Raw genomic sequence first — 18,906 nt, forward strand, 5'->3', positions numbered from 1 at the left:
ATCTCGGGTTTTCCCGTAAATCCGGGGCTTGGCCCGTATAATCGAATGTATACAAAGAAAATACCCAGGGAGTAAACTCATTTCCCGAACGATTTTTTAAATTTTTTTTCACCACTAAAACGCATGGGACTTGTAGTTTTCAAAAATGTTTTCATTTTTGATGAGACGCTTAATGAAAGAGGTTTAATCGCCGGAAAACGAAAACCCGCGTTTTCCCGTAAATCCGGGGCTTGGCCCGTATAATCGAATGTATACAAAGGAAGTACCCTGTGAGTAAACTCATTTCCAGAACGATTTTTTAAATTATTTTTTCACCACTAAAACGCATAAGACTTGTAGTTTTTAAAAAGGTTTTCATTTTTGATGAGACGCTGAATAAAAGAAGTTTAATCGCTGGCAAACGAAAACCTGCGATTTCCCGTAAATCCTGGACTCGGCCCGTATAGTCAAAAGTATACAAAGAAAGTACCCAGGGAGTAAACTCATTTCCCAAACGATTTTTTAAATTATTTTTTTACCACTAAAACGCATGAGACTTGTAGTTTTCCAGAATGTTTTCATTTTTGATGAGATACTGAATAAAAGCAGTTTAATCGCCGGCAAACGAAAACCCGCGATTTCCCGTAAATCCCGGGCTTGGCACGTATAGTCGAATGTATACAAAGAAAGTACGCAGGGCGTAAACGCATTTCCAGAACGATTTTTTAAATTATTTTTTCACCACTAAAACGCATAAGACTTGTAGTTTTTAAAAAGGTTTTCATTTTTGATGAGACGCTGAATAAAAGAAGTTTAATCGCCGGCAAACGAAAACCTGCGATTTCCCGTAAATCCCGGACTCGGCCCGTATAGTCAAAAGTATACAAAGAAAGTACCCAGGGAGTAAAGTCATTTCCCAAACGATTTTTTAAATTATTTTTTTACCACTAAAACGCATGAGACTTGCAGTTTTCAAAAATGTTTTCATTTTTGATGAGACGCTTAATGAAAGAGGTTTAATCGCCGGCAAACGAAATCCCGCGTTTTCCCGTAAATCCGGGGCTTGGCCCGTATAGTCGAATGTATACAAAGAAAGTACCCAGGAAGTAAACTCATTTCCCGAACGATTTTTTAAATTTTTTTTCACCACTAAAACGCATGAGACTTGTAGTTTTCAAAAATGTTTTCATTTTTGATGAGACGCTTAATGAAAGAGGTTTAATCGCCGGAAAACGAAAACCCGCGATTTCCCGTAAATCCCGGGCTTGGCCCGTATAGTTGAATGTATACAAAGAAAGTACCCTGTGAGTAAACTCATTTCCAGAACGATTTTTTAAATTATTTTTTCACCACTAAAACGCATAAGACTTGTAGTTTTTAAAAAGGTTTTCATTTTTGATGAGACGCTGAATAAAAGAAGTTTAATCGCCGGCAAACGAAAACCTGCGATTTCCCGTAAATCCTGGACTCGGCCCGTATAGTCAAAAGTATACAAAGAAAGTACCCAGGGAGTAAACTCATTTCCCAAACGATTTTTTAAATTATTTTTTTACCACTAAAACGCATGAGACTTGTAGTTTTCAAAAATGTTTTCATTTTTGATGAGACGCTGAATAAAAGAAGTTTAATCGCCGGCAAACGAAAACCCGCGATTTCCCCTAAATCCCGGGCTTGGCCCGTATAGTCGAATGTATACAAAGAAAGTACCCAGGGAGTAAACTCATTTCCCGAACGATTTTTTAAATTATTTTTTCACCACTAAAACGCATGAGACTTGTAGTTTTCAAAAATATTTTCATTTTTGATGAGACGCTGAATAAAAGCAGTTTAATCGCCGGCAAACGAAAACCTGCTATTTCCCTAAATCCCGGACTCGGCCCGTATATCAAAAGTATACAAAGAAAGTACCCAGGGAGTAAACTCATTTCCAGAACGATTTTTTAAATTATTTTTTCACCACTAAAACGCATGAGACTTGTAGTTTTCAAAAGTGTTTTCATTTTTGATGAGACGCTTAATGAAAGAGGTTTAATCGCCGGCAAACGAAATCCCGCGTTTTCCCGTAAATCCGGGGCTTGGCCCGTATAGTCGAATGTATACAAAGAAAGTACCCAGGAAGTAAACTCATTTCCCGAACGATTTTTTAAATTTTTTTTCACCACTAAAACGCATGAGACTTGTAGTTTTCAAAAATGTTTTCATTTTTGATGAGACGCTTAATGAAAGAGGTTTAATCGCCGGAAAACGAAAACCCGCGATTTCCCGTAAATCCCGGGCTTGGCCCGTATAGTCGAATGTATACAAAGAAAGTACCCTGTGAGTAAACTCATTTCCAGAACGATTTTTTAAATTATTTTTTCACCACTAAAACGCATAAGACTTGTAGTTTTTAAAAAGGTTTTTATTTTTGATGAGACGCTGAATAAAAGAAGTTTAATCGCCGGCAAACGAAAACCTGCGATTTCCCGTAAATCCTGGACTCGGCCCGTATAGTCAAAAGTATACAAAGAAAGTACCCAGGGAGTAAACTCATTTCCCAAACGATTTTTTAAATTATTTTTTTACCACTAAAACGCATGAGACTTGTAGTTTTCAAAAATGTTTTCATTTTTGATGAGACGCTGAATAAAAGAAGTTTAATCGCAGGCAAACGAAAACCCGCGATTTCCCCTAAATCCCGGGCTTGGCCCGTATAGTCGAATGTATACAAAGAAAGTACCCAGGGAGTAATCTCATTTCCCGAACGATTTTTTAAATTATTTTTTCACCACTAAAACGCATAAGACTTGTAGTTTTTAAAAATGTTTTCATTTTTGATGAGACGCTGAATAAAAGAAGTTTAATCGCCGGCAAACGAAAACCCGCGATTTCCCGTAAATCCCGGGCTTGGCCCGTATAGTCGAATGTATACAAAGAAAGTACCCAGGGAGTAATCTCATTTCCCGAACGATTTTCTAAATTACTTTTTCACCACTAAAACGCATGAGACTTGTAGTTTTTAAAAATGTTTTCATTTTTGATGAGACGCTGAATAAAAGAAGTTTAGTCGCCGGCAAACGAAAACCTGCGATTTCCCGTAAATCCTGGACTCGGCCCGTATAGTCAAAAGTATACAAAGAAAGTACCCAGGGAGTAAAGTCATTTCCCGAACGATTTCTTAAATTACTTTTTTACCACTAAAACGCATGAGACTTGTAGTTTTCAAAAATGTTTTCATTTTTGATGAGACGCTGAATAAAAGCAGTTTAATCGCCGGCAAACGAAATCCCGCGTTTTCCCGTAAATCCGGGGCTTGGCACGTATAGTCGAATGTATACAAAGAAAGTACGCAGGGAATAAACTCATTTCCAGAACGATTTTTTAAATTATTTCTTCACCACTAAAACGCATAAGACTTGTAGTTTTTAAAAATGTTTTCATTTTTGATGAGACGCTGAATAAAAAAGGTTTAATCGCCGGCAAAGGAAAACCTGCGATTTCCCGTAAATCCTGCACTCGGCCCGTATAGTCAAAAGTATACAAAGAAAGTACCCAGGGAGTAAACTCATTTCCCAAACGATTTTTTAAATTATTATTTCACCACTAAAACGCATGAGACTTGTAGTTTTTAAAAATGTTTTCATTTTTGATAAGACGCTGAATAAAAGAAGTTTAATCGCCGGCAAACGAAAACCCGCGATTTCCCGTAAATCCCGGCTTGGCCGGTATAGTCAAAAGTATACAAAGAAAGTACCCAGGGAGTAAACTCATTTCCCGAACGATTTTTTAAATTATTTTTTCACCACTAAAACGCATGAGACTTGTAGTTTTCAAAAATATTTTCATTTTTGATGAGACGCTGAATAAAAGCAGTTTAATCGCCGGCAAACGAAAACCTGCTATTTCCCTAAATCCCGGACTCGGCCCGTATAGTCAAAAGTATACAAAGAAAGTACCCAGGGAGTAAACTCATTTCCAGAACGATTTTTTAAATTATTTTTTCACCACTAAAACGCATAAGACTTGTAGTTTTCAAAAATGTTCTCATTTTTGATGAGACGCTGAATAAAAGCAGTTTAATCGCCGGCAAACGAAAACCTGCTATTTCCCTAAATCCCGGACTCGGCCCGTATAGTCAAAAGTATACAAAGAAAGTACCCAGGGAGTAAACTCATTTCCAGAACGATTTTTTAAATTATTTTTTCACCACTAAAACGCATGAGACTTGTAGTTTTCAAAAGTGTTTTCATTTTTGATGAGACGCTTAATGAAAGAGGTTTAATCGCCGGCAAACGAAATCCCGCGTTTTCCCGTAAATCCGGGGCTTGGCCCGTATAGTCGAATGTATACAAAGAAAGTACCCAGGAAGTAAACTCATTTCCCGAACGATTTTTTAAATTTTTTTTCACCACTAAAACGCATGAGACTTGTAGTTTTCAAAAATGTTTTCATTTTTGATGAGACGCTTAATGAAAGAGGTTTAATCGCCGGAAAACGAAAACCCGCGATTTCCCGTAAATCCCGGGCTTGGCCCGTATAGTCGAATGTATACAAAGAAAGTACCCTGTGAGTAAACTCATTTCCAGAACGATTTTTTAAATTATTTTTTCACCACTAAAACGCATAAGACTTGTAGTTTTTAAAAAGGTTTTTATTTTTGATGAGACGCTGAATAAAAGAAGTTTAATCGCCGGCAAACGAAAACCTGCGATTTCCCGTAAATCCTGGACTCGGCCCGTATAGTCAAAAGTATGCAAAGAAAGTACCCAGGGAGTAAACTCATTTCCCAAACGATTTTTTAAATTATTTTTTTACCACTAAAACGCATGAGACTTGTAGTTTTCAAAAATGTTTTCATTTTTGATGAGACGCTGAATAAAAGAAGTTTAATCGCCGGCAAACGAAAACCCGCGATTTCCCCTAAATCCCGGGCTTGGCCCGTATAGTCGATTGTATACAAAGAAAGTACCCAGGGAGTAATCTCATTTCCCGAACGATTTTTTAAATTATTTCTTCACCACTAAAACGCATAAGACTTGTAGTTTTTAAAAATGTTTTCATTTTTGATGAGACGCTGAATAAAAGAAGTTTAATCGCCGGCAAACGAAAACCCGCGATTTCCCGTAAATCCCGGGCTTGGCCCGTATAGTCGAATGTATACAAAGAAAGTACCCAGGGAGTAATCTCATTTCCCGAACGATTTTTTAAATTACTTTTTCACCACTAAAACGCATGAGACTTGTAGTTTTTAAAAATGTTTTCATTTTTGATGAGACGCTGAATAAAAGAAGTTTAGTCGCCGGCAAACGAAAACCTGCGATTTCCCGTAAATCCTGGACTCGGCCCGTATAGTCAAAAGTATACAAAGAAAGTACCCAGGGAGTAAAGTCATTTCCCGAACGATTTCTTAAATTACTTTTTTACCACTAAAACGCATGAGACTTGTAGTTTTCAAAAATGTTTTCATTTTTGATGAGACGCTGAATAAAAGCAGTTTAATCGCCGGCAAACGAAATCCCGCGTTTTCCCGTAAATCCGGGGCTTGGCACGTATAGTCGAATGTATACAAAGAAAGTACGCAGGGAATAAACTCATTTCCAGAACGATTTTTTAAATTATTTCTTCACCACTAAAACGCATAAGACTTGTAGTTTTTAAAAATGTTTTCATTTTTGATGAGACGCTGAATAAAAAAGGTTTAATCGCCGGCAAAGGAAAACCTGCGATTTCCCGTAAATCCTGGACTCGGCCCGTATAGTCAAAAGTATACAAAGAAAGTACCCAGGGAGTAAAGTCATTTCCTAAACGATTTTTTAAATTATTTTTTTACTACTAAAACGCATGAGACTTGCAGTTTTCAAAAATGTTTTCACTTTTGATGTGACGCTGAATAAAAGCAGTTTAATTGCCGGCAAACGAAATCCCGCGTTTTCCCGTAAATCCGGGGCTTGGCCCGTATAGTCGAATGTTTACAAAGAAAGTACCCTGTGAGTAAACTCATTTCCAGAACGATTTTTTAAATTATTTTTTCACCGCTAAAACGCATAAGACTTGTAGTTTTTAAAAAGGTTTTCATTTTTGATGAGACGCTGAATAAAAGAAGTTTAATCGCCGGCAAACGAAAACCTGCGATTTCCCGTAAATCCCGGACTCGGCCCGTATAGCCAAAAGTATACAAAGAAAGTACCCAGGGAGTAAAGTCATTTCCCAAACGATTTTTTAAATTATTTTTTTACCACTAAAACGCATGAGACTTGCAGTTTTCAAAAATGTTTTCATTTTTGATGAGACGCTTAATAAAAGAGGTTTAATCGCCGGCAAACGAAATCCCGCGTTTTCCCGTAAATCCGGGGCTTGGCCCGTATAGTCGAATGTATACAAAGAAAGTACCCAGGAAGTAAACTCATTTCCCGAACGATTTTTTAAATTTTTTTTCACCACTAAAACGCATGAGACTTGTAGTTTTCAAAAATGTTTTCATTTTTGATGAGACGCTTAATGAAAGATGTTTAATCGCCGGAAAACGAAAACCCGCGATTTCCCGTAAATCCCGGGCTTGGCCCGTATAGTCGAATGTATACAAAGAAAGTACCCTGTGAGTAAACTCATTTCCAGAACGATTTTTTAAATTATTTTTTCACCACTAAAACGCATAAGACTTGTAGTTTTTAAAAAGGTTTTCATTTTTGATGAGACGCTGAATAAAAGAAGTTTAATCGCCGGCAAACGAAAACCTGCGATTTCCCGTAAATCCTGGACTCGGCCCGTATAGTCAAAAGTATACAAAGAAAGTACCCAGGGAGTAAACTCATTTGCCAAACGATTTTTTAAATTATTTTTTTACCACTAAAACGCATGAGACTTGTAGTTTTCAAAAATGTTTTCATTTTTGATGAGACGCTGAATAAAAGAAGTTTAATCGCCGGCAAACGAAAACCCGCGATTTCCCCTAAATCCCGGGCTTGGCCCGTATAGTCGAATGTATACAAAGAAAGTACCCAGGGAGTAATCTCATTTCCCGAACGATTTTTTAAATTATTTTTTCACCACTAAAACGCATAAGACTTGTAGTTTTTAAAAATGTTTTCATTTTTGATGAGACGCTGAATAAAAGAAGTTTAATCGCCGGCAAACGAAAACCCGCGATTTCCCGTAAATCCCGGGCTTGGCCCGTATAGTCGAATGTATACAAAGAAAGTACCCAGGGAGTAATCTCATTTCCCGAACGATTTTTTAAATTACTTTTTCACCACTAAAACGCATGAGACTTGTAGTTTTTAAAAATGTTTTCATTTTTGATGAGACGCTGAATAAAAGAAGTTTAGTCGCCGGCAAACGAAAACCTGCGATTTCCCGTAAATCCTGGACTCGGCCCGTATAGTCAAAAGTATACAAAGAAAGTACAAAGGGAGTAAAGTCATTTCCCGAACGATTTCTTAAATTACTTTTTTACCACTAAAACGCATGAGACATGTAGTTTTCAAAAATGTTTTCATTTTTGATGAGACGCTGAATAAAAGCAGTTTAATCGCCGGCAAACGAAATCCCGCGTTTTCCCGTAAATCCGGGGCTTGGCACGTATAGTCGAATGTATACAAAGAAAGTACGCAGGGAATAAACTCATTTCCAGAACGATTTTTTAAATTATTTCTTCACCACTAAAACGCATAAGACTTGTAGTTTTTAAAAATGTTTTCATTTTTGATGAGACGCTGAATAAAAAAGGTTTAATCGCCGGCAAAGGAAAACCTGCGATTTCCCGTAAATCCTGGACTCGGCCCATATAGTCAAAAGTATACAAAGAAAGTACCCAGGGAGTAAAGTCATTTCCTAAACGATTTTTTAAATTATTTTTTTACTACTAAAACGCATGAGACTTGCAGTTTTCAAAAATGTTTTCATTTTTGATGAGACGCTGAATAAAAGCAGTTTAATCGCCGGCAAACGAAATCTCGCGTTTTCCCGTAAATCCGGGGCTTGGCCCGTATAATCGAATGTATACAAAGAAAGTACCCAGGGAGTAAACTCATTTCCCGAACGATTTTTTAAATTTTTTTTCACCACTAAAACGCATGGGACTTGTAGTTTTCAAAAATGTTTTCATTTTTGATGAGACGCTTAATGAAAGAGGTTTAATCGCCGGAAAACGAAAACCCGCGATTTCCCGTAAATCCCGGGCTTGGCCCGTATAGTCGAATGTATACAAAGGAAGTACCCTGTGAGTAAACTCATTTCCAGAACGATTTTTTAAATTATTTTTTCACCACTAAAACGCATAAGACTTGTAGTTTTTAAAAAGGTTTTCATTTTTGATGAGACGCTGAATAAAAGAAGTTTAATCGCCGGCAAACGAAAACCTGCGATTTCCCGTAAATCCTGGACTCGGCCCGTATAGTCAAAAGTATACAAAGAAAGTACCCAGGGAGTAAACTCATTTCCCAAACGATTTTTTAAATTATTTTTTTACCACTAAAACGCATGAGACTTGTAGTTTTCCAGAATGTTTTCATTTTTGATGAGATACTGAATAAAAGCAGTTTAATCGCCGGCAAACGAAAACCCGCGATTTCCCGTAAATCCCGGGCTTGGCACGTATAGTCGAATGTATACAAAGAAAGTACGCAGGGAGTAAACTCATTTCCAGAACGATTTTTTAAATTATTTCTTCACCACTAAAACGCATAAGACTTGTAGTTTTTAAAAATGTTTTCATTTTTGATGAGACGCTGAATAAAAAAGGTTTAATCGCCGGCAAACGAAAACCCGCGATTTCCCGTAAATCCCGGCTTGGCCCGTATAGTCAAAAGTATACAAAGAAAGTACCCAGGGAGTAAACTCATTTCCCGAACGATTTTTTAAATTATTTTTTCACCACTAAAACGCATGAGACTTGTAGTTTTCAAAAATGTTTTCATTTTTGATGAGACGCTGAATAAAAGCAGTTTAATCGCCGGCAAACGAAAACCTGCTATTTGCCTAAATCCCGGACTCGGCCCGTATAGTCAAAAGTATACAAAGAAAGTACCCAGGGAGTAAACGCATTTCCAGAACGATTTTTTAAATTATTTTTTCACAACTAAAACGCATAAGACTTGTAGTTTTTAAAAAGGTTTTCATTTTTGATGAGACGCTGAATAAAAGAAGTTTAATCGCCGGCAAACGAAAACCTGCGATTTCCCGTAAATCCCGGACTCGGCCCGTATAGTCAAAAGTATACAAAGAAAGTACCCAGGGAGTAAAGTCATTTCCCAAACGATTTTTTAAATTATTTTTTTACCACTAAAACGCATGAGACTTGCAGTTTTCAAAAATGTTTTCATTTTTGATGAGACGCTTAATGAAAGAGGTTTAATCGCCGGCAAACGAAATCCCGCGTTTTCCCGTAAATCCGGGGCTTGGCCCGTATAGTCGAATGTATACAAAGAAAGTACCCAGGAAGTAAACTCATTTCCCGTACGATTTTTTAAATTTTTTTTCACCACTAAAACGCATGAGACTTGTAGTTTTCAAAAATGTTTTCATTTTTGATGAGACGCTTAATAAAAGAGGTTTAATCGCCGGAAAACGAAAACCCGCGATTTCCCGTAAATCCCGGGCTTGGCCCGTATAGTTGAATGTATACAAAGAAAGTACCCTGTGAGTAAACTCATTTCCAGAACGATTTTTTAAATTATTTTTTCACCACTAAAACGCATAAGACTTGTAGTTTTTAAAAAGGTTTTCATTTTTGATGAGACGCTGAATAAAAGAAGTTTAATCGCCGGCAAACGAAAACCTGCGATTTCCCGTAAATCCTGGACTCGGCCCGTATAGTCAAAAGTATACAAAGAAAGTACCCAGGGAGTAAACTCATTTCCCAAACGATTTTTTAAATTATTTTTTTACCACTAAAACGCATGAGACTTGTAGTTTTCAAAAATGTTTTCATTTTTGATGAGACGCTGAATAAAAGAAGTTTAATCGCCGGCAAACGAAAACCCGCGATTTCCCCTAAATCCCGGGCTTGGCCCGTATAGTCGAATGTATACAAAGAAAGTACCCAGGGAGTAATCTCATTTCCCGAACGATTTTTTAAATTATTTTTTCACCACTAAAATGCATAAGACTTGTAGTTTTTAAAAATGTTTTCATTTTTGATAAGACGCTGAATAAAAGAAGTTTAATCGCCGGCAAACGAAAACCCGCGATTTCCCGTAAATCCCGGGCTTGGCCCGTATAGTCGAATGTATACAAAGAAAGTACCCAGGGAGTAATCTCATTTCCCGAACGATTTTTTAAATTACTTTTTCACCACTAAAACGCAAGAGACTTGTAGTTTTTAAAAATGTTTTCATTTTTGATGAGACGCTGAATAAAAGAAGTTTAGTCGCCGGCAAACGAAAACCTGCGATTTCCCGTAAATCCTGGACTCGGCCCGTATAGTCAAAAGTATACAAAGAAAGTACCCAGTGAGTAAAGTCATTTCCCGAACGATTTCTTAAATACTTTTTTACCACTAAAACGCATGAGACTTGTAGTTTTCAAAAATGTTTTCATTTTTGATGAGACGCTGAATAAAAGCAGTTTAATCGCCGGCAAACGAAATCCCGCGTTTTCCCGTAAATCCGGGGCTTGGCACGTATAGTCGAATGTATACAAAGAAAGTACGCAGGGAATAAACTCATTTCCAGAACGATTTTTTAAATTATTTCTTCACCACTAAAACGCATAAGACTTGTAGTTTTTAAAAATGTTTTCATTTTTGATGAGACGCTGAATAAAAAAGGTTTAATCGCCGGCAAACGAAAACCTGCGATTTCCCGTAAATCCTGGACTCGGCCCGTATAGTCAAAAGTATACAAAGAAAGTACCCAGGGAGTAAAGTCATTTCCTAAACGATTTTTTAAATTATTTTTTTACTACTAAAACGCATGAGACTTGCAGTTTTCAAAAATGTTTTCACTTTTGATGTGACGCTGAATAAAAGCAGTTTAATTGCCGGCAAACGAAATCCCGCGTTTTCCCGTAAATCCGGGGCTTGGCCCGTATAGTCGAATGTTTACAAAGAAAGTACCCTGTGAGTAAACTCATTTCCAGAACGATTTTTTAAATTATTTTTTCACCACTAAAACGCATAAGACTTGTAGTTTTTAAAAAGGTTTTCATTTTTGATGAGACGCTGAATAAAAGAAGTTTAATCGCCGGCAAACGAAAACCTGCGATTTCCCGTAAATCCCGGACTCGGCCCGTATAGTCAAAAGTATACAAAGAAAGTACCCAGGGAGTAAAGTCATTTCCCAAACGATTTTTTAAATTATTTTTTTACCACTAAAACGCATGAGACTTGCAGTTTTCAAAAATGTTTTCATTTTTGATGAGACGCTGAATAAAAGCAGTTTAATCGCCGGCAAACGAAATCTCGGGTTTTCCCGTAAATCCGGGGCTTGGCCCGTATAATCGAATGTATACAAAGAAAATACCCAGGGAGTAAACTCATTTCCCGAACGATTTTTTAAATTTTTTTTCACCACTAAAACGCATGGGACTTGTAGTTTTCAAAAATGTTTTCATTTTTGATGAGACGCTTAATGAAAGAGGTTTAATCGCCGGAAAACCAAAACCCGCGATTTCCCGTAAATCCCGGGCTTGGCCCGTATAGTCGAATGTATACAAAGGAAGTACCCTGTGAGTAAACTCATTTCCAGAACGATTTTTTAAATTATTTTTTCACCACTAAAACGCATAAGACTTGTAGTTTTTAAAAAGGTTTTCATTTTTGATGAGACGCTGAATAAAAGAAGTTTAATCGCCGGCAAACGAAAACCTGCGATTTCCCGTAAATCCTGGACTCGGCCCGTATAGTCAAAAGTATACAAAGAAAGTACCCAGGGAGTAAACTCATTTCCCAAACGATTTTTTAAATTATTTTTTTACCACTAAAACGCATGAGACTTGTAGTTTTCCAGAATGTTTTCATTTTTGATGAGATACTGAATAAAAGCAGTTTAATCGCCGGCAAACGAAAACCCGCGATTTCCCGTAAATCCCGGGCTTGGCACGTATAGTCGAATGTATACAAAGAAAGTACGCAGGGCGTAAACGCATTTCCAGAACGATTTTTTAAATTATTTTTTCACCACTAAAACGCATAAGACTTGTAGTTTTTAAAAAGGTTTTCATTTTTGATGAGACGCTGAATAAAAGAAGTTTAATCGCCGGCAAACGAAAACCTGCGATTTCCCGTAAATCCCGGACTCGGCCCGTATAGTCAAAAGTATACAAAGAAAGTACCCAGGGAGTAAAGTCATTTCCCAAACGATTTTTTAAATTATTTTTTTACCACTAAAACGCATGAGACTTGCAGTTTTCAAAAATGTTTTCATTTTTGATGAGACGCTTAATGAAAGAGGTTTAATCGCCGGCAAACGAAATCCCGCGTTTTCCCGTAAATCCGGGGCTTGGCCCGTATAGTCGAATGTATACAAAGAAAGTACCCAGGAAGTAAACTCATTTCCCGAACGATTTTTTAAATTTTTTTTCACCACTAAAACGCATGAGACTTGTAGTTTTCAAAAATGTTTTCATTTTTGATGAGACGCTTAATGAAAGAGGTTTAATCGCCGGAAAACGAAAACCCGCGATTTCCCGTAAATCCCGGGCTTGGCCCGTATAGTTGAATGTATACAAAGAAAGTACCCTGTGAGTAAACTCATTTCCAGAACGATTTTTTAAATTATTTTTTCACCACTAAAACGCATAAGACTTGTAGTTTTTAAAAAGGTTTTCATTTTTGATGAGACGCTGAATAAAAGAAGTTTAATCGCCGGCAAACGAAAACCTGCGATTTCCCGTAAATCCTGGACTCGGCCCGTATAGTCAAAAGTATACAAAGAAAGTACCCAGGGAGTAAACTCATTTCCCAAACGATTTTTTAAATTATTTTTTTACCACTAAAACGCATGAGACTTGTAGTTTTCAAAAATGTTTTCATTTTTGATGAGACGCTGAATAAAAGAAGTTTAATCGCCGGCAAACGAAAACCCGCGATTTCCCCTAAATCCCGGGCTTGGCCCGTATAGTCGAATGTATACAAAGAAAGTACCCAGGGAGTAATCTCATTTCCCGAACGATTTTTTAAATTATTTTTTCACCACTAAAATGCATAAGACTTGTAGTTTTTAAAAATGTTTTCATTTTTGATAAGACGCTGAATAAAAGAAGTTTAATCGCCGGCAAACGAAAACCCGCGATTTCCCGTAAATCCCGGGCTTGGCCCGTATAGTCGAATGTATACAAAGAAAGTACCCAGGGAGTAATCTCATTTCCCGAACGATTTTTTAAATTACTTTTTCACCACTAAAACGCATGAGACTTGTAGTTTTTAAAAATGTTTTCATTTTTGATGAGACGCTGAATAAAAGAAGTTTAGTCGCCGGCAAACGAAAACCTGCGATTTCCCGTAAATCCTGGACTCGGCCCGTATAGTCAAAAGTATACAAAGAAAGTACCCAGGGAGTAAAGTCATTTCCCGAACGATTTCTTAAATTACTTTTTTACCACTAAAACGCATGAGACTTGTAGTTTTCAAAAATGTTTTTATTTTTGATGAGACGCTGAATAAAAGCAGTTTAATCGCCGGCAAACGAAATCCCGCGTTTTCCCGTAAATCCGGGGCTTGGCACGTATAGTCGAATGTATACAAAGAAAGTACGCAGGGAATAAACTCATTTCCAGAACGATTTTTTAAATTATTTCTTCACCACTAAAACGCATAAGACTTGTAGTTTTTAAAAATGTTTTCATTTTTGATGAGACGCTGAATAAAAAAGGTTTAATCGCCGGCAAAGGAAAACCTGCGATTTCCCGTAAATCCTGGACTCGGCCCGTATAGTCAAAAGTATACAAAGAAAGTACCCAGGGAGTAAAGTCATTTCCTAAACGATTTTTTAAATTATTTTTTTACTACTAAAACGCATGAGACTTGCAGTTTTCAAAAATGTTTTCACTTTTGATGTGACGCTGAATAAAAGCAGTTTAATTGCCGGCAAACGAAATCCCGCGTTTTCCCGTAAATCCGGGGCTTGGCCCGTATAGTCGAATGTTTACAAAGAAAGTACCCTGTGAGTAAACTCATTTCCAGAACGATTTTTTAAATTATTTTTTCACCACTAAAACGCATAAGACTTGTAGTTTTTAAAAAGGTTTTCATTTTTGATGAGACGCTGAATAAAAGAAGTTTAATCGCCGGCAAACGAAAACCTGCGATTTCCCGTAAATCCCGGACTCGGCCCGTATAGTCAAAAGTATACAAAGAAAGTACCCAGGGAGTAAAGTCATTTCCCAAACGATTTTTTAAATTATTTTTTTACCACTAAAACGCATGAGACTTGCAGTTTTCAAAAATGTTTTCATTTTTGATGAGACGCTGAATAAAAGCAGTTTAATCGCCGGCAAACGAAATCTCGCGTTTTCCCGTAAATCCGGGGCTTGGCCCGTATAATCGAATGTATACAAAGAAAATACCCAGGGAGTAAACTCATTTCCCGAACGATTTTTTAAATTTTTTTTCACCACTAAAACGCATGGGACTTGCAGTTTTCAAAAATGTTTTCATTTTTGATGAGACGCTTAATGAAAGAGGTTTAATCGCCGGAAAACGAAAACCCGCGATTTCCCGTAAATCCCGGGCTTGGCCCGTATAGTCGAATGTATACAAAGGAAGTACCCTGTGAGTAAACTCATTTGCAGAACGATTTTTTAAATTATTTTTTTACCACTAAAACGCATAAGACTTGTAGTTTTTAAAAAGGTTTTCATTTTTGATGAGACGCTGAATAAAAGAAGTTTAATCGCCGGCAAACGAAAACCTGCGATTTCCCGTAAATCCTGGACTCGGCCCGTATAGTCAAAAGTATACAAAGAAAGTACCCAGGGAGTAAACTCATTTCCCAAACGATTTTTTAAATTATTTTTTTACCACTAAAACGCATGAGACTTATAGTTTTCCAGAATGTTTTCATTTTTGATGAGATACTGAATAAAAGCAGTTTAATCGCCGGCAAACGAAAACCCGCGATTTCCCGTAAATCCCGGGCTTGGCACGTATAGTCGAATGTATACAAAGAAAGTACGCAGGGAGTAAACTCATTTCCAGAACGATTTTTAAATTATTTCTTCACCACTAAAACGCATAAGACTTGTAGTTTTTAAAAATGTTTTCATTTTTGATGAGACGCTGAATAAAAAAGGTTTAATCGCCGGCAAACGAAAACCCGCGATTTCCCGTAAATCCCGGCTTGGCCCGTATTGTCAAAAGTATACAAAGAAAGTACCCAGGGAGTAAACTCATTTCCCGAACGATTTTTTAAATTATTTTTTCACCACTAAAACGCATGAGACTTGTAATTTTCAAAAATGTTTTCATTTTTGATGAGACGCTGAATAAAAGCAGTTTAATCGCCGGCAAACGAAAACCTGCTATTTGCCTAAATCCCGGACTCGGCCCGTATAGTCAAAAGTATACAAAGAAAGTACCCAGGGAGTAAACTCATTTCCAGAACGATTTTTTAAATTATTTTTTCACCACTAAAACGCATAAGACTTGTAGTTTTTAAAAAGGTTTTCATTTTTGATGAGACGCTGAATAAAAGAAGTTTAATCGCCGGCAAACGAAAACCTGCGATTTCCCGTAAATCCCGGACTCGGCCCGTATAGTCAAAAGTATACAAAGAAAGTACCCAGGGAGTAAAGTCATTTCCCAAACGATTTTTTAAATTATTTTTTTACCACTAAAACGCATGAGACTTGCAGTTTTCAAAAATGTTTTCATTTTTGATGAGACGCTTAATGAAAGAGGTTTAATCGCCGGCAAACGAAATCCCGCGTTTTCCCGTAAATCCGGGGCTTGGCCCGTATAGTCGAATGTATACAAAGAAAGTACCCAGGAAGTAAACTCATTTCCCGAACGATTTTTTAAATTTTTTTTCACCACTAAAACGCATGAGACTTGTAGTTTTCAAAAATGTTTTCATTTTTGATGAGACGCTTAATGAAAGAGGTTTAATCGCCGGAAAACGAAAACCCGCGATTTCCCGTAAATCCCGGGCTTGGCCCGTATAGTCGAATGTATACAAAGAAAGTACCCTGTGAGTAAACTCATTTCCAGAACGATTTTTTAAATGATTTTTTCACCACTAAAACGCATAAGACTTGTAGTTTTTAAAAAGGTTTTCATTTTTGATGAGACGCTGAATAAAAGAAGTTTAATCGCCGGCAAACGAAAACCTGCGATTTCCCGTAAATCCTGGACTCGGCCCGTATAGTCAAAAGTATACAAAGAAAGTACCCAGGGAGTAAACTCATTTCCCAAACGATTTTTTAAATTATTTTTTTACCACTAAAACGCATGAGACTTGTAGTTTTCAAAAATGTTTTCATTTTTGATGAGACGCTGAATAAAAGAAGTTTAATCGCCGGCAAACGAAAACCCGCGATTTCCCCTAAATCCCGGGCTTGGCCCGTATAGTCGAATGTATACAAAGAAAGTACCCAGGGAGTAATCTCATTTCCCGAACGATTTTTTAAATTATTTTTTCACCACTAAAACGCATAAGACTTGTAGTTTTTAAAAATGTTTTCATTTTTGATGAGACGCTGAATAAAAGAAGTTTAATCGCCGGCAAACGAAAACCCGCGATTTCCCGTAAATCCCGGGCTTGGCCCGTATAGTCGAATGTATACAAAGAAAGTACCCAGGGAGTAATCTCATTTCCCGAACGATTTTTTAAATTACTTTTTCACCACTAAAACGCATGAGACTTGTAGTTTTTAAAAATGTTTTCATTTTTGATGAGACGCTGAATAAAAGAAGTTTAGTCGCCGGCAAACGAAAACCTGCGATTTCCCGTAAATCCTGGACTCGGCCCGTATAGTCAAAAGTATACAAAGAAAGTACCCAGGGAGTAAAGTCATTTCCCGAACGATTTCTTAAATTACTTTTTTACTACTAAAACGCATGAGACTTGTAGTTTTCAAAAATGTTTTCATTTTTGATGAGACGCTGAATAAAAGCAGTTTAATCGCCGGCAAACGAAATCCCGCGTTTTCCCGTAAATCCGGGGCTTGGCACGTATAGTCGAATGTATACAAAGAAAGTACGCAGGGAATAAACTCATTTCCAGAACGATTTTTTAAATTATTTCTTCACCACTAAAACGCATAAGACTTGTAGTTTTTAAAAATGTTTTCATTTTTGATGAGACGCTGAATAAAAAAGGTTTAATCGCCGGCAAAGGAAAACCTGCAATTTCCCGTAAATCCTGGACTCGGCCCGTATAGTCAAAAGTATACAAAGAAAGTACCCAGGGAGTAAAGTCATTTCCTAAACGATTTTTTAAATTATTTTTTTACTACTAAAACGCATGAGACTTGCAGTTTTCAAAAATGTTTTCACTTTTGATGTGACGCTGAATAAAAGCAGTTTAATTGCCGGCAAACGAAATCCCGCGTTTTCCCGTAAATCCGGGGCTTGGCCCGTATAGTCGAATGTTTACAAAGAAAGTACCCTGTGAGTAAACTCATTTCCAGAACGATTTTTTAAATTATTTTTTCACCACTAAAACGCATAAGACTTGTAGTTTTTAAAAAGGTTTTCATTTTTGATGAGACGCTGAATAAAAGAAGTTTAATCGCCGGCAAACGAAAACCTGCGATTTCCCGTAAATCCCGGACTCGGCCCGTAGAGTCAAAAGTATACAAAGAAAGTACCCAGGGAGTAAAGTCATTTCCCAAACGATTTTTTAAATTATTTTTTTACCACTAAAACGCATGAGACTTGCAGTTTTCAAAAATGTTTTCATTTTTGATGAGACGCTGAATAAAAGCAGTTTAATCGCCGGCAAACGAAATCTCGCGTTTTCCCGTAAATCCGGGGCTTGGCCCGTATAATCGAATGTATACAAAGAAAGTACCCAGGGAGTAAACTCATTTCCCGAACGATTTTTTAAATTATTTCTCACCACTAAAACGCATGGGACTTGTAGTTTTCAAAAATGTTTTCATTTTTGATGAGACGCTGAATAAAAAATGTTTAATCGCCGGCAAAGGAAAACCTGCGATTTACCGTAAATCCTGGACTCGGCCCGTATAGTCAAAAGTATACAAAGAAAGTACCCAGGGAGTAAAGTCATTTCCTAAACGATTTTTTAAATTATTTTTTTACTACTAAAACGCATGAGACTTGCAGTTTTCAAAAATGTTTTCACTTTTGATGTGACGCTGAATAAAAGCAGTTTAATTGCCGGCAAACGAAATCCGGCGTTTTCCCGTAAATCCGGGGCTTGGCCCGTATAGTCGAATGTTTACAAAGAAAGTACCCTGTGAGTAAACTCATTTCCAGAACGATTTTTTAAATTATTTTTTCACCACTAAAACGCATAAGACTTGTAGTTTTTAAAAAGGTTTTCATTTTTGATGAGACGCTGAATAAAAGAAGTTTAATCGCCGGCAAACGAAAACCTGCGATTTCCCGTAAATCCCGGACTCGGCCCGTATAGTCAAAAGTATACAAAGAAAGTACCCAGGGAGTAAAGTCATTTCCCAAACGATTTTTTAAATTATTTTTTTACCACTAAAACGCATGAGACTTGCAGTTTTCAAAAATGTTTTCATTTTTGATGAGACGCTGAATAAAAGCAGTTTAATCGCCGGCAAACGAAATCTCGCGTTTTCCCGTAAATCCGGGGCTTGGCCCGTATAATCGAATGTATACAAAGAAAGTACCCAGGGAGTAAACTCATTTCCCGAACGATTTTTTAAATTTTTTTTCACCACTAAAACGCATGGGACTTGTAGTTTTCAAAAATGTTTTCATTTTTGATGAGACGCTTAATGAAAGAGGTTTAATCGCCGGAAAACGAAAACCCGCGATTTCCCGTAAATCCCGGGCTTGGCCCGTATAGTCGAATGTAT

The sequence above is a fragment of the Hydractinia symbiolongicarpus genome, chromosome 6 (genome assembly GCF_029227915.1).
Source record: "Hydractinia symbiolongicarpus strain clone_291-10 chromosome 6, HSymV2.1, whole genome shotgun sequence".
Taxonomy (NCBI): domain Eukaryota; kingdom Metazoa; phylum Cnidaria; class Hydrozoa; order Anthoathecata; family Hydractiniidae; genus Hydractinia; species Hydractinia symbiolongicarpus.